This window comes from Plectropomus leopardus, chromosome 7, assembly GCF_008729295.1.
Source record: "Plectropomus leopardus isolate mb chromosome 7, YSFRI_Pleo_2.0, whole genome shotgun sequence".
In the NCBI taxonomy this organism is placed as follows: domain Eukaryota; kingdom Metazoa; phylum Chordata; class Actinopteri; order Perciformes; family Serranidae; genus Plectropomus; species Plectropomus leopardus.
Genome location: NC_056469.1, coordinates 16214835 through 16229343, shown reverse-complemented (window position 1 = coordinate 16229343; position 14509 = coordinate 16214835).

Below are 14509 nucleotides of genomic sequence, written 5' to 3'. Positions count from 1 at the left end.
TTAAAGGAGTCCAAAAACCAATGGATGACCTAGCTTCATCCATTAGTTTTTCAACTGAGCCACATCCTGTGATGAAATGATTATCTGGTGTGAATAATGCACCTTTTACAACCGCAAGTATCACCTGTGAAAAATATGTCAGTATCTGCACTATACATATACCTATGTATCTGATTAGACTAAATTTACTGTTTTGTGCATCTTTTCTGTGAAAACACACACACACACACACACACACACACACAGACACAGACACACACACATTCATTGTTGCATTTGTATAACTCACACCATTGTCATTTACATGTGAAAACCTGGGGGGGGGGGTTGGGGCTTTCTCACCTTGGTACTGCTAGTCTACATTTATTCCTGGCAGTTTCAGGCAGTTATCAGTGCTGACTGTAAATTCCTGGTAAGAGCTGCTAACTTGAACTTCCACTGAAATTTACAGAGGTCATGACTGCCGAAAATCCCTCTGTTAGTGCAGTGAATAGTTTTCTAATAAATAATCAGGCTTTAAAAAGTTAGGTCCCAGCACGTTTGGTTAAAACCTGATCAACTCCAACTACGGATACAGATACAGATAATTTAGCAATCTGAAGAGATACAGATAATTGTGCACACTATGTTATCTCAGGTAACTAGTCTGTATGATGTACGTCTTTACTTTAAGGCTCACATGAAAGAATAATTAAGGATTAAGTGGTCATTAATTAATGAGTTGTTTGTCTGTGCTGCTCAGCAGTTGGTTCAGAATTGATCAGGAGAGACTCATGAAGAAACTGGTCATTACAAAGATAAATATAGATTAATCATTAACTAATGATGCATTAACGTAGTCTCTTCCAGTCTGTTCTCTAGTAACTCATCATTGCCTTCTATAATCTCCTCATTTTAGTTATTCTGGATTAACAATTTATTAATTATTAGGTCTTGATTTTTTCCTCTCTGTTTCCTCATAACTACTCATCAATTTGTGCACCACATTGTAAAGTGTTTCCGGGAAAGCAGCTCATCAATAATCTGCCTCTAATTTTCCTGGAGCAGTGTTCCAGGAGGATGGGAGGGTCTGTGGCTATCTCTCTGCCTCAGTGCACTGCAGACCCGGAGGGACGGGCCCATTAACAGAGATCTGTTTATACTGCCTCACCTCAATCTCAGCGCATACCTCCTGACTAATGTCAGCCATGTTTAACAACCACCTGCCTTATCGCATGTACACACAGACAGAAGGCACCGACAGTGAAATCAATCAAGCACAGAACTTCTGTCAGTTGCTGCAGAAGATTGAAAATAAGACATTTAGAAAACACGGGAAGTTGAGATGTGATGCATCAAGGTAATCTGGAAGGTTTAGCTTATTTGAGAACTGTTAATATTTAATCTTTCATCTCTGAAGATCAAAAACAGAATTTTATCAATAGTTTGGCTTTGGCAAAAGACAAAGAGAAATTGGCACAAAAAGGAAATCGGCAAAAGAAAATGTGAATTTATGTGCTTTCCATCCACTATTGTTATGTGATTATTGGGAGCTGATTCATCGAGATAAGAAGTAGGTGGCACTACTTCTCTAGCCAGGTCCCATTCTATCACTGCAGAAGAAGAATGCCAATCAAACCTTGACCAAAGGAAAACAATGACTGTATGAAGGAAAGCATGCCAGACTATGGAAACGAGTTTTGAACAACAGAATGTATTAAATTTTACTCTTGGAAGAGTTCTGGTAACAGCCCTGTGTGCATGCAAAAGAAAGTTTAAAACCATGCAGAGACACTGAAGAGAGCTTGCAGGGGCCAGTGCAATGACGGCGGGCTACTTCATTAGTGTACATTATATTTATTCACTGAGTCTGTTTCCATTGCACTCCGTCAAATTTTCCTTTTACTGATACACCAAATTTTCCAACTTCACCAAGGGTAAAAAGCTGTTAATGTTATTTCTGGGTTTTGTTTTTAAATTTTTGGCCTCTCCTCTCAGATTTTTTAAATCTGCAAATAGAAAATGTGCACATAAAAAAAGATTGATAAAAACACACCCTTTGTTGTCTTTATTCTCACATTTTTCTTTTGTTTGGCAGGCTACAGTTTTCCTCAAAAAGTCCACATGGGTTGATTAAGTCAGGTCATAAGGGAAACCTTGTCTCCTAGAAATCATGATGTGTTTCATTTGGTCTCTCAAATGAAATGAAATTTGAAACTTTTTTGGTTATATTTAGGTACTCACAGTACTTGGTTAAGGTTAGGGACTGAAGGGCATGTCAGAGACTGGAGAGGTCACAATATCAGGACCAAAAAATCGCTGGCTGAAGCCAAATCAATTTAACTCAGCTGATCGGCCATTTCCAACCTTCTCAAGGCGTTTTGGCCTTTTTGTCGCAACGAGGTGAGAATCGTTGCTCTCCCTAACTCACTCCCACTACCCTGACCACCATTCTACAACCCATGAATTTTATTTTGCTTCATAAATACAGCACTTCCTTTGCTTTAAAAAGCATTTTATGCAAACACAATTCAGGCAGTAATTTTGTTTCCCATCACAACATAATCAGGAAAACTAATTAGCATGATATAAATGTAATTTCTAGGAGACAGGGTTGATAGGGGGACAATCAAACCAGTCAATTTAGTAATTTCAAAATGGTGTGTGGAGCAAAAAGACAATCAAGCCAGGGATCCAAATTGAGCAAGTAATAGATCTTTTTCACAAAAGATGTTTTGACACGTCACAGTAGGAAAATCACAAGTGTAAAAAATAAGAATTAATGATGGCTGAATTCCATGTTGCTGCAGCAGTTTTAGGGTCCTTGTATAGTGCATGCTGGTTCACTGTCACACTGTCATGGCTCACTGGGACCCTTGAATAGAACAGTGTTAATGTTATTAGTAACACCTGTGACAAGTCAAAATGTCTGCCATGAAAAAGGTCTATTGGTGAAAATAATCTGTGCACTTGAAGGTATGAAGGTAGCCTGACGCCAACACCACCAGGTATTTTTTTATATGCATATGTCAGATACAGACTGCTAGCAAAAGCTGTCCGTCCAACTCGATTTCATGACATGGCAGTGTAAGAGGAATCTGCTGTCATTTCAACATATAAGCAAAGCTGTTGGGCTATACTCGAGCAAGTTATTTACAGTAATCGGAGTGTGTGTTCCTGTGCAAGTATAGGGGGCTCCCAAAATGTTATATTCAGTCTTTTCTGAGTCTGTGCCCAACAATGTTCACTCCTTTCAAAATGGCTCAAACATGGCACTGGCAATCAAAGACTGGGCTGTAAGTGTTAAAACATACTATTTTTCTGGTTTCAGAACTGAAATATTATAGTCTTACTATATCATCCAGAAGAGAAAAAAAATGGGCTTCAAGCTGAAAGGAAAATCCCTTGCTATTTCTAGCTAAGGCTACCAGCACAAACAAAATTGATCAGTGTTTAGAAGCATATCATATGTTGACTAATGGTAGATGAAATGAATAAAGGAGCGCAAGCTTGGTGCATAAAAAAATGTATAACTGCTCACCCTATTCATCTGTAAACATTGGCAGATATGACTGACTGTCTGTGAGTGAACCTCTAGAGCTTTAGATGGTAAAGCATTGATTTTTTTGTGACTGAATATTTCATAGAGCTCTTTAGAAATGAGTGGTGCAATGTTAAAAACACACATGGCCAGCATGATGGCATGGCCAGATTGTGAGACAACAGGGCCCTGTGCACAGAGATGCAAAAGGCCCCTCCACTTCTTTTTCATGGGAGGAAGACATTTAGACTTTGCTGTGATTTTGTATTTTGTTGTTGGTGATGTTGACGTTCTTGTTGTTGTTTTGTTTCTACTTTTAGTTTTGTTGTGTGTCTTTGAGGTTATGTTGTGTTATTTTGATGATTTTGTCTGTTTGTAATTGTTTTGTGTTTCTTTGTGGCTGTTTTTTTTTGTCTTTTTTCTTGATTTTGTGTCTCCTATGTTGTTTTATGTGTCTTTGAAGGTTTTTTTGTATTATGTTTGGTAATTCTATTTCTTGCAGTTGTTTTTGTGTTTCTGAGTTAATGTGTCCTTGAAGTTGTTTTTTGTCTTTTTAAAGTAATTTTGTGTTTGTTTTTTTTTTCTTGTGGTCATTTTGTGTCTGTAGTCATTTTACATCTCTTTTCCGGTGATTTTGTTTTGGTTTTTTTAAATGTAATTTGTTGTCCTTTTGGGGTCATTTTGTGTCTGTTTGAGGTCATTTTGGTTGGGTTTTTTTTTGGGTGGGGGGTTGAATGGAGGAGCATGTTTTGTGTCTTTTTGCAGTATGTTTGTTGGTAGTTTTAGGGGGTAATTTTGTGTCTTTGTAATTGTTGTGTGTCTCTCTTGGGTCATTCAGTATTTTTTTGAAGTATTTTTGTGTCTTTATGTAGTTTGTGTTCCTTTGCATGTTTTTTTAATCCTTCTGGTCAGTATGTGTGAACTGCAATGACATTTTGCAGGTGAAGGCTTGTGGGCCTCTGCCCAATAAGCTCCTTCAGACAGGTGGATACAGGACACAAGGGCGGTGGTTTTAATACAAAATAGGATGTTAACCATGTAACCCCTGCCCCCAGCACTCTTTTACATTTATTATCTCATTTTATGTCAAACACAGCCAGGAGCAGCAGCAAAGAAGCCATTAGACCTTATCTATTATTGAATAGTTTAAGGCCTTCTAATGGTTGGAAATCGCTGACACCAAGATTCTTTCATAGTTGTATGATTTACAATCTATCCCTGCTTCAAAACAAAATAAAAACATATACACCCCCACATGCGGAATGGTTTTCATGACATTGCTGTTAATCTAAACAGCAAAAGCAGTCAGTGGTCTGGCTTTAACTATCCTCCCTGTTGTTCTGTGTAGAGAGTAGTTAGAGTTGCTTAGCCATGTGACAAAATCATCTGCACCCCCTGGATATTTCTATTCTGTGCGCTGCAGTAGTGACATTATTATTTCATGTGGATAAAGACATTGAGAAGACAGAGATGGCTGCCCTTTCACCAATAACTACAATGGATGCGATGCAGTGCCACTGCCTGCTCTAATACGTGTCTGTGGGTTCACTGCGTTAATGCGCCCATTCAGAGGAAACGTTCTCAGGCCTCTATCAGCGGCCTTATATTTCCTGACCATTTATGCTGACAAGCAGTGGCAGTTTGAGGGAGTCTGGAGCAGTGGCTCATCAGGGATGAGACTCACAGTACAGATGATCGTGTGGTGAGTCATAAAAGACCTTTGCAGTTGCATCCACAACTTAGAAAGGTCAGCGGTAGCATTTTTAATTTCTAGTGTTTCACAGCAATTTAAACTATTAATTCTGACAACTGCTTGGGTAAAATAGGCAATAAATCCCTCAAGTGTTTAAAATATATATTCAAACATCATCATTTGTATGGCAACTAAACAAAGTCTATTGGCTGATGAAGCTCATGTGATAGACTCAATACAATCCTAGTTTTACAGAGTAAAAAAAATGTTTAATGTTGTTTTTATGCTCTTGACATCATCGCTTTCTTGGGAATATGCAAAAATAAATTATGATGATGTTTATTCTCTCTTTTCCATCACTGAACCTCCATTTATTTGCAATGACATGTACGGGGCAAGTCTCACACATTTTTTCCAAACCACTGTTGGTGATTTTGTGACTTCCCATTACCCATTTTGTAAACTCAGCTAAAGGTTTTCATATGATTGAGTTGTGAGTGAATAGCTTTGCCTATGGCTGTTAATATTTTTTTTGTTTTTTTTTTCTTATTTGATCAAGTGTTCAAATTGTGCAGTTAATTGATCTACCTTATTACTTCCATTACATTATGTTGTCACAAGTTCCTATATGTGATATGTGAGAATCACTGTGGCGTAACACCGAAGGAGTGGCGGTCCATCCCTAGAGTCAAATAACCAGCTTAAATGGATGGGTAGCACCTTCGGGTCTCCTGTGTCGCTAATGAGAAGGCAATACCAAAGGCAGTGCAAAATGCCTGCAAACAGAGCTGACTGGTGTAAGGTGAGAGCTAATCAGGGCCTTTCCATGCTCTGACAACCTTGTGTGCCTCCAACAATTACAATACTGAGGATTAGTGAGTTGCACAGAAACACAATATGTCAAACTGCAATCATTAAATGATGGCTTCTCTTGGTTGCCTCTGCCAAGACCATCATGGTGCATTTGTATGCAAAAACAGGGAGCGGTCCTGCTTCTGGCTCAACCTAATTGTCAGCTGTGGCTGACTGGTTATATTTGATATCATGTTACAGGAATTTGCAGCACTTGTGTCAATAAGAGAAGGTAATGTAAAACTGTCTTAGAAACTTTCCAGCTAATTGCTTGTGCATTAGTAAACCAGTTTATTATGTAGAAAGCATGCATTATGTTAAATATTTAAGGGGTTATATAAAGTGTTGAAAGCTATCTTTTGTGTGAGAAATGTTTTTTCCTGTTAAGTCTTTTTGTTGACTCTTAAGAGAAGATTAAACTCTTTTTACTGACTTGAGTTTGTGTAAATCACTTACAAAAGAGAGTTGGGTTTACAAATTATCAACGGCTCTTTTCCACTGCACAAAAAAAACCCTCACCAACACCCGCTGCTTTTTAATTTAATGGGAAAGATATCAATTGGCATTAACACCCAGGTCAAATGACTTATGCAGTAGTCATGGCTATTTATCAGCTCAAGCTCTGATCAGCACTGATGGAAGCACAACACCCAGGTGAATGTGTCACTTTTAACCCTCTTAACCAGCAAGACGCAATGACATGCCACCACTAAGTATGAATCCAACATTGATCCAAATTAGTCTGCACCAAGTTTGAAAGAGAGACAGAATAAGCATGAAGTCAATAAAGAGAAGTTGAATGTGACACACCAAAAAAAAAAATAAACACCTACATACACACAGAAAAACATACTCAACTGCTGCAGAGCCGTGTCCATCTTTTCTCAACTTTCCAGATGTTATCAGGCATCATAAAAAATTATCCACTATTTTAGAGATGCTCATTTTACCTTGCTAGTGAGTAGGTGATTTATAGTGTCACATCACCCAAATTAAATGTATTTACGGCTTTTAGCATCACAACCAGTACTCCATTTGCCTAAGTTGTATAAAGTGGTGTAATCATACATTTGCACATAATTGGTGAATTGACCTTTTAGCACAAAGTCAGCAACTAGTGGTGTGGATTAACTTTACAGGCGATCTCCAGTAGCCTCCATGTATTATCATAGTTTTCATTCAGGCAAGAGTCTGCTGATTTGACTCTCTAAGACAAAACCACCATAAGGTTTAGCCTCAGCCTTTAATGAGGTGACTCCCAGATCAATTCTTATCGACTGAAGGCCTCCATTATTGGCTTGTAAGACATTACTGTTGTACCATTATTCCTTAATTATATTGAAGGCAGAGCTCTGCTGGTGCGGCTCCCTCTCTTGTACAGTACAAAATCAGACGAGGTACTAATCATCCTTTCTTTCATGGCCCGGGGTGTTACCAGCTTTACTGTTGCATTCTAATGAATTCATTAGCACACAACAGTGATTTATTTGTTCAGGGCAATGCATGATTGCCTAATGGCAAGCAAATGGAAAGGTTCACACTTAAATATTTGTAATTAATGGAGAGTGACGCAAGGTGCGTTAAAGAAGCAGTATTGCAATAGACCATGAAAAGCTAATGTTTCCCTTCAGAACTGATAAAATGTCAACTATGAATGGGCACAGTGATTTCATGGGCCCTTGAGTATTTTCTAATGAGAGGTACTACTGTTTTATGCAGTAGGCTAGGCGGTTTGGAGAAAGTGTGATTCAACAGAGATCCTTGGCTCTGCTGTTTTCAGAGTTAAAAAATAGACAAATTCAGTTCACCATTGGACTGGCTGCCTCACAGTGATTCATCTGCCCTCTTTTTGTGAAGACATCAAGAGTTCTTTGTCACACTGACAAAAGGATACTGTTCCCTTGCTTTTTGTTTTTTTCAGACATGCGGCCTTGGTATTATCGTAGCACAGCATCATAATATCCACAGCGATCTATTTAATCAAAGCTTTTTAGCCCTGAAGGTAAAATTCTAATAGTTAAGTTGAATGCTGTGCTGTTGGTTAAATTTCATCAGTTTTACTCAAGATGTGTTTTTAACTCGTTGTATTGCACTCTAGAAGTAGACTCTGCAGTTTACTTTTTTGGGCCTAGGCCTATACCTTCCTCGTGCACATGCAGTAACTGCACAAAAGATATAGTTAATGGCAGGTAACAAGTTTGATTATCACTGTGGCCTCCATTAAAGTTGAGTGCTCCTGCAGCCCTGAGGTGCTCTCTCCCTGCCCGGTGTAGTGTGACAGCAGGATGTCAAGGCTTATCCATTTGCAGATCTGACCTCCAACTCCTCAACTGGATTGAGCCTGGAAAAGTCTCACTTGACCTGAGCTGATTTCATCACCTTGTATTATTCAGCAGGGGTTATCCAGATCTTCATGCTTCCTGGACTCTCTGAGAGGGTGTGCTGATATAATAGAGCCTGCACTTTCAGGTCGAACACACTAAACGATGGTTCTGACCACCTTACTCCATCAGCCTTTCTTTCACACCTGTTACTCTTTCTCTCTGGTTAAAATCACTTTATAAGCCTTAAGAGCACAATTGTACAGAAGTTTAACGTGTTGCTTGAGCTTAAAAACTCAGCAAGTGCCGTATTTATTTATAAATTTGAGTCAATTTTTAGTTATGTTAGCAGTGTGACTCTATCGATGGCATTCTCCACATTTGAAAAAACTGTTCTGTACTGGATAGACTGCCATGAAATTTGGTGTTGGACATACATGATCGTGAGACGATGAATTCTGACTTTTGTGAGCACCTGACTTTTCCTCTTGGGCCTTTGGATGGATCACAATGAAATTTGGTAAAAACATTGTCCCTCTCGGCTCAAAATTTCAGTGTGTCTAATTCTTTGGATTCTGACCAAATATCAACAAAACTGATGACATCCCCATCAAATTCAGCTTTATGTTCAGGTGGAATTAGCAAAAATAGCATGCTAACAAAATAAGCTTGGGTGGTGAACATGATAACATTAGACATGCTAATACGCATGTTAGCTTCGTCACTGTTAGTGTGTTAGCATGATGACATTAGCATTTAGCTCAAAGTCAAGCTAGTGTCTACAGCCTCAGAGCAGCTAGCACAGCTACAGATTATGAAGGCCTTTATTTTTTTATGAAATTGCCACATGTTAAAAATGAACGTGATTTCACGTGAAGACAGATGTGTTTACACACCCAGTCCAACTTTTGCAGGTCACAGTATTTGGGACAAGTTTGATTTCCAGCTGGGTTTTGCATTCCTCAAAAGCCTTTAGGGAGTAATTTGACTAAGAAGCAGTAAAGAAATTGCAACGCAGCAGTGTCCTTCTTGAAAATTTCCACGATAGAGACATGGTCACATTAGCCTATCCAGCTATGCAAAACAGCAATGATGATAAAGCAGAGTGAAATTTCACTGCATAGTATCATTTCGTAACTCAGGTTACCACAGTTCTACCTGCAAGACACTGGCAGAGAGTGGTGACAGCTGAGGAAGGAAATGTCTTCACATTTTGAGCATGTTTGCAATGAACAGGAGCATGAAAAGCATCAGACTCAATATGTAGGGTTCTCTACATAAAGAATTTCATAGGATGATGGACTTAAAAAACACACGCAAAAAATATACATGGTATGCAAAGGCCTGTAGTCTTATTTTTTCTGTCCTTGTTTTTTACCCCCTCAGATTGTCAGACTTACTGCTGACTTAAATTTTTTAGCTTGAGACTTCTACTGACCTTTGAGTTTGTCTAAGGCATAGGCATAAGCTGTCTTGCTTGTCATAATTTCTCGTAACTAAATGTACAGTTTGTTAGTATGCTAATTTTTCAACTGATGCAGCACAAATTCCCAGAGATAATTTCACATTTTGTTGTTCTGTTGGTTTTTTCTTGAAGGTGTCCCTATGCATTGTGACTCTAGTCTAAGAAAAATAACAATCAGCACATACTATGCTTTTAGAAAAAAACCCAAAAAAAACGTGGTTTTGTAATACTTTCCAAAATGTCCAGTAATATATTTCCACAATGAGACAATGACACATTTTTTTCATTATTATTATTGATCAATTGCAGCACTGGACAACAATTAAAAGTCAACAGTCTGTTTCAACCTGCCAATATATACACTGTAAGTAAAACTACCTTGTCCAGCTTTCTGAAACCACAGAATTATGAACATACGTCATACCTTTGAGTAGATGGCAGATGTGCCTGGAGGTCAGAGCTGGAAGATGGAAGGTGTAAGATGGAGGGAGAGGGCGCTGTCCTTCCAGTCAGAGATAAGACAGCCAAGACTGATGGGGCCAAATGGCAGCAGAATAGAAAAGGGCAAATTATCTGATATACCAGAGCCTTTGAATTCTCTGTGAATACCAGCAGGGAATAAACAAGATACTCTACCATCCTGGCACACTGGATGGATGGCTAACACTTTAACCTTTACCTTCTTTGTCACAGTCTGGGGTGGCTGTTCCCTTTTGTGCGGTGATATTTTCAGGATGTGAAACATGATGGAGTCCTGCTGTAAGATTAGATAAAAAAAAAAAAAAAAAAGCACATCATACACGTAGGCTTGATGCACTTTGTCAAACAACCGCACATGTAGTGATAAGAGAAGCTGCCACGTTCATTATGGTGGCTTGAGGTTTTCAGCATGTCATTGGATCATCTAGATCTTGTATAATATTGTCTCCTAAATGTAAAGATGTGAATATTTTCTTAGACAGATCAGCAATTCAGATCCAGTTATACATTTTGAAAGAACAAATGCATGCTAAACTATTAATGGATTGCTGTTGACTTTGTTATATGGCATTTAGTTGTTTAGATCCCTCAGCAGATTACTTTCTCCTCTCTCTCTCCTCCTGTCATGGTGATTGTCCCCATTGGTGTCTGACAGGAGATGCAGCCTGGCATTTGACCTCTGAGAATGTTCCTCTTATGTGTGAGTGTGAGCCGACAGCAGTTTTAAGGAAGGAAAAGGAGAAAGAGGGAGAGAGAGAGGGGGGATGACTGTTTCACTGCAGACCAGTTTCCTACGAAAGCAGCTATCTATAGCAGCAGCTCATCAGCTGTCACAGAAACCTATTCCTGTCGAAATTAATTTAATAAAACCTGCCTCATTCTCTCCATTATAACCTTTAGCTTCCCCTCTGTCTTAATATGTTCCTGCCCATTTCAGCAATCTGTCCTTGGCCTATCATCAATTTCCGTTTTCTCATCTATGGTTAATCATCTACTTGGACCAAAACTTATGTCTTTATCTTGCTTTGTGGTTTCTGCAGCTTACGTTTAAAAGCTGATTTGGTAGCATGACAAACTGAAACAACATGAATGTTGGAATGAAGTCATCTTTAAGTTCAAATACAAACAGAACTAGTTAATGAAAAAGTCTCAGTTTCTCTTTCGTCAGCGACCTCTGTCGTACAGCGTGAGGAAATAAGCCACATAAATTGAATAAAAGCAAAAATAAATTAAAAATAAAAATGAATGAAATAACAGAGTGGCAAGCCATGTTCTGTTTGCGCTATATTTAATGAAAATTGCAGGATTTGATAATGTGTCTTCTCTAATGTCTAGTGCTTTTCCAGTGCTGCTTTAACACATAACAATGCATAATAAACCCTGTTTAATCTCTGCTCTATAAAAAAAACAAAACAACAACAACAGTGGAACAGTGAATGAAAACAGTGCAGATTTGCAATGCAACAGGCTTACCAGTACCCAATAAGGTTTAGAAGCTGTTCATTTTGTCATTACTTTTAACTAAAAGTGTTGTTCAATCACTTAAATAATGCTACATATTAGGAAACATAGGCCTATATTCAAAGGTTATGAAGAGGAGTATGGAAACACAAGTTACACTGCCTTTTATTGTAACAAGAAACACCGGTCAGCCAAAACATTAAAACTACTGTATGTCACTTAACATGCCTCACCTACTTGTTATGACCCTAAACTGGCTCATAACTAAGGGGTCTAACATAATTAAAGGATCAAAGGAAATCAATATTCAATTTATAAACAAAACAAACTGGTAACCATCAAATAAACCAAATTACTTAAACAAAACCTCCTAACAAATAAGGCTGGTGGGCTGGCCAAAAAGAACAACGAGAAGGGAAGACACTTAGACCAACTTACAAAGGGTTGTAGGATCTGGGCTCTTTCTTCTAACCTAAACCTTTCAGAAATGCCCCAGCAGGATGAAATCAAGGTGTCGACCCGGCCTCCGAATTGCAGAGATCTCAATCTGATCAAGCATTTGTGGGACATGCTGAACTCACATCCTACAGGACTCAAATGATCATCCATCAACGCCCTGGTGTTAGAAACCACAGGACACTCCCCAGAGGTTCTATGTCCGTGCCTTGACCTGTTAGAGCCAAGTCTGATCCAAGGAAGCCCCGCTGTGGATTGGGGGTACCTCTAGTGTACCGGCATACCCCCTGAATCTTCAAATAGATTAAGGTCTGGGGAATTTAGAGGCCATGTCAATACCCTGAGCTCTTTGTCCGGATCCTTGAGACTATCCTGAGCTGTTTTTTCAGTGTTGCGTGGTGCATTGTCTTGCTGAGGGGACCACTGCCATTATGAAGTGCTGATGCCATGAGGGGGGGTATCTTGTCTGCAACGGTGTTTGGGTGGGTGAATCAGGTGGCATCCACATGAATGCCGAAGCCCAAAGTTTTCCTGCAGAACATTGCATTTATTTATTTGGTTATTTGTTTATTTGACATTGACATACAGTAACATTGGTGCCGTAACATTCAGACAAGTCCCAGATGCACTGCTTTGAGTGTTTATAGCAAAATGATAATTTGCAACACCAAATTATTGTCACAAGATGATAAATAGTATTCACAGAAACCAGCAGTAGTTGTAATGTTTTGGCTGATCAGTGTATACCAAACTGCAGAGACAATCTATGCAAACTTTGCTAAAGTAACTTCAGGGAAAAGCTGGGTAAAATCAAGAGATGGAATGGTATATAGTATAAGCGCTAAATCCAGATGCATATAATACAATCTTCCTTTGTGGATGTAAGTGTGGCTCACAGAAATCACCTGAAAACCACCATCAACTGCAATTTACTGCAGTTTGAATGCTAGGCTGGAAAGAGCAAAGCTTTCATTTGCTCCAGTGGAAACAGCATAAAGAGAGGGGAAAAAAATCAAATGGGAGGTGGTTGCTGCTCAAGCTGAATAGATGTGAGTAATTTAAATCCCTTATTATTTTCCATTACAAAGGTATCACTGAAACGGTCTGTCTCCAACCGCTGCCTTCCACAATGTGAGCACAGCCCCACTCCCACCAAGCTCCAGTATGAACATCTGAGGTCGGTTCAGAGAGAACAATCTGCAGTAATGCAGGTGATTACTGAAAGCCAACGTGATTTTACAGCTCTTCTGATCCACCATACCAAAATGCAAACAGCAGATGATGATGAATATTACTTTGATGGTGTAGTCCTCAGGTTCCCCTTCTCCTTAGGACCATGTTGTCTTTACAGCACTGGTATACCCTTGGGCATCCAAACACTTCATTCATAAGTTTTTGTCAGCATAATTATTTGTAATTAATTATCAGTAATTACAGGCTGCCACTAATATCCATATCTGAGGAATGTTGGATGCACACACTCAGGCTGTAAAGGAACATTTCCCAGTGACTTATGTGGGTGTCCAGAACGAGCTCGGGAGAGGGGGGGGGGGCTTTGATATCATCTGTCCTCATAATCAACACAACTTGCCCATTGCTGTCAGTCAGATGCCTCCTCAGTTCTGGAAGATACAGTTGTCTAATCAGGCAGAAGCTTCACAGTGTCACATGGCCACAATGGGCACCCTTGACTATTTTTGTTTTTGAACTGCTGTTTTTTTTCCCCAGAACTTTTTTTGAGTTTCTCAACATAGCCAAAATCATAATTTAGTCATAATTTCATTTGTATTTTAATTGTTGTTATTGTAGGAAAAGCACATTTGTTGTCAAAGAACATTTTAAAGATACATTCTGTGTGTGCATTTTTTCTTACGTTAAAGTACACTAAACTAATCACCTCATCAGTATAGGTTTGTGCTGCCCTGGTATTAGCTTGTGCATCCTAAAGGAAAGCTTAATAAAAGCTATTAGTTACACATTTTATTTTCCTACTCTGAGAAGTCAAAAATGTCTTAAGAAAGGAAGGTCTATACAGATATGTTGGTATATATGGGGCATTACGAACAAGTGATTAATATTTTTTTAAAAATCTGAGAATTGGCAGTGTAATGGATATATTCTTTCATAATGTTTTCAGCTTTGACTAAGTGTGGGGACATTTGTAGGCAGAACGTATTAAGTTACTCATGCATCCATCTGTGTGAGAACATGACGGGGGTGGGTGTAACAAGCTACAGAGAGGAAATTGTGGCTGGCCAGGT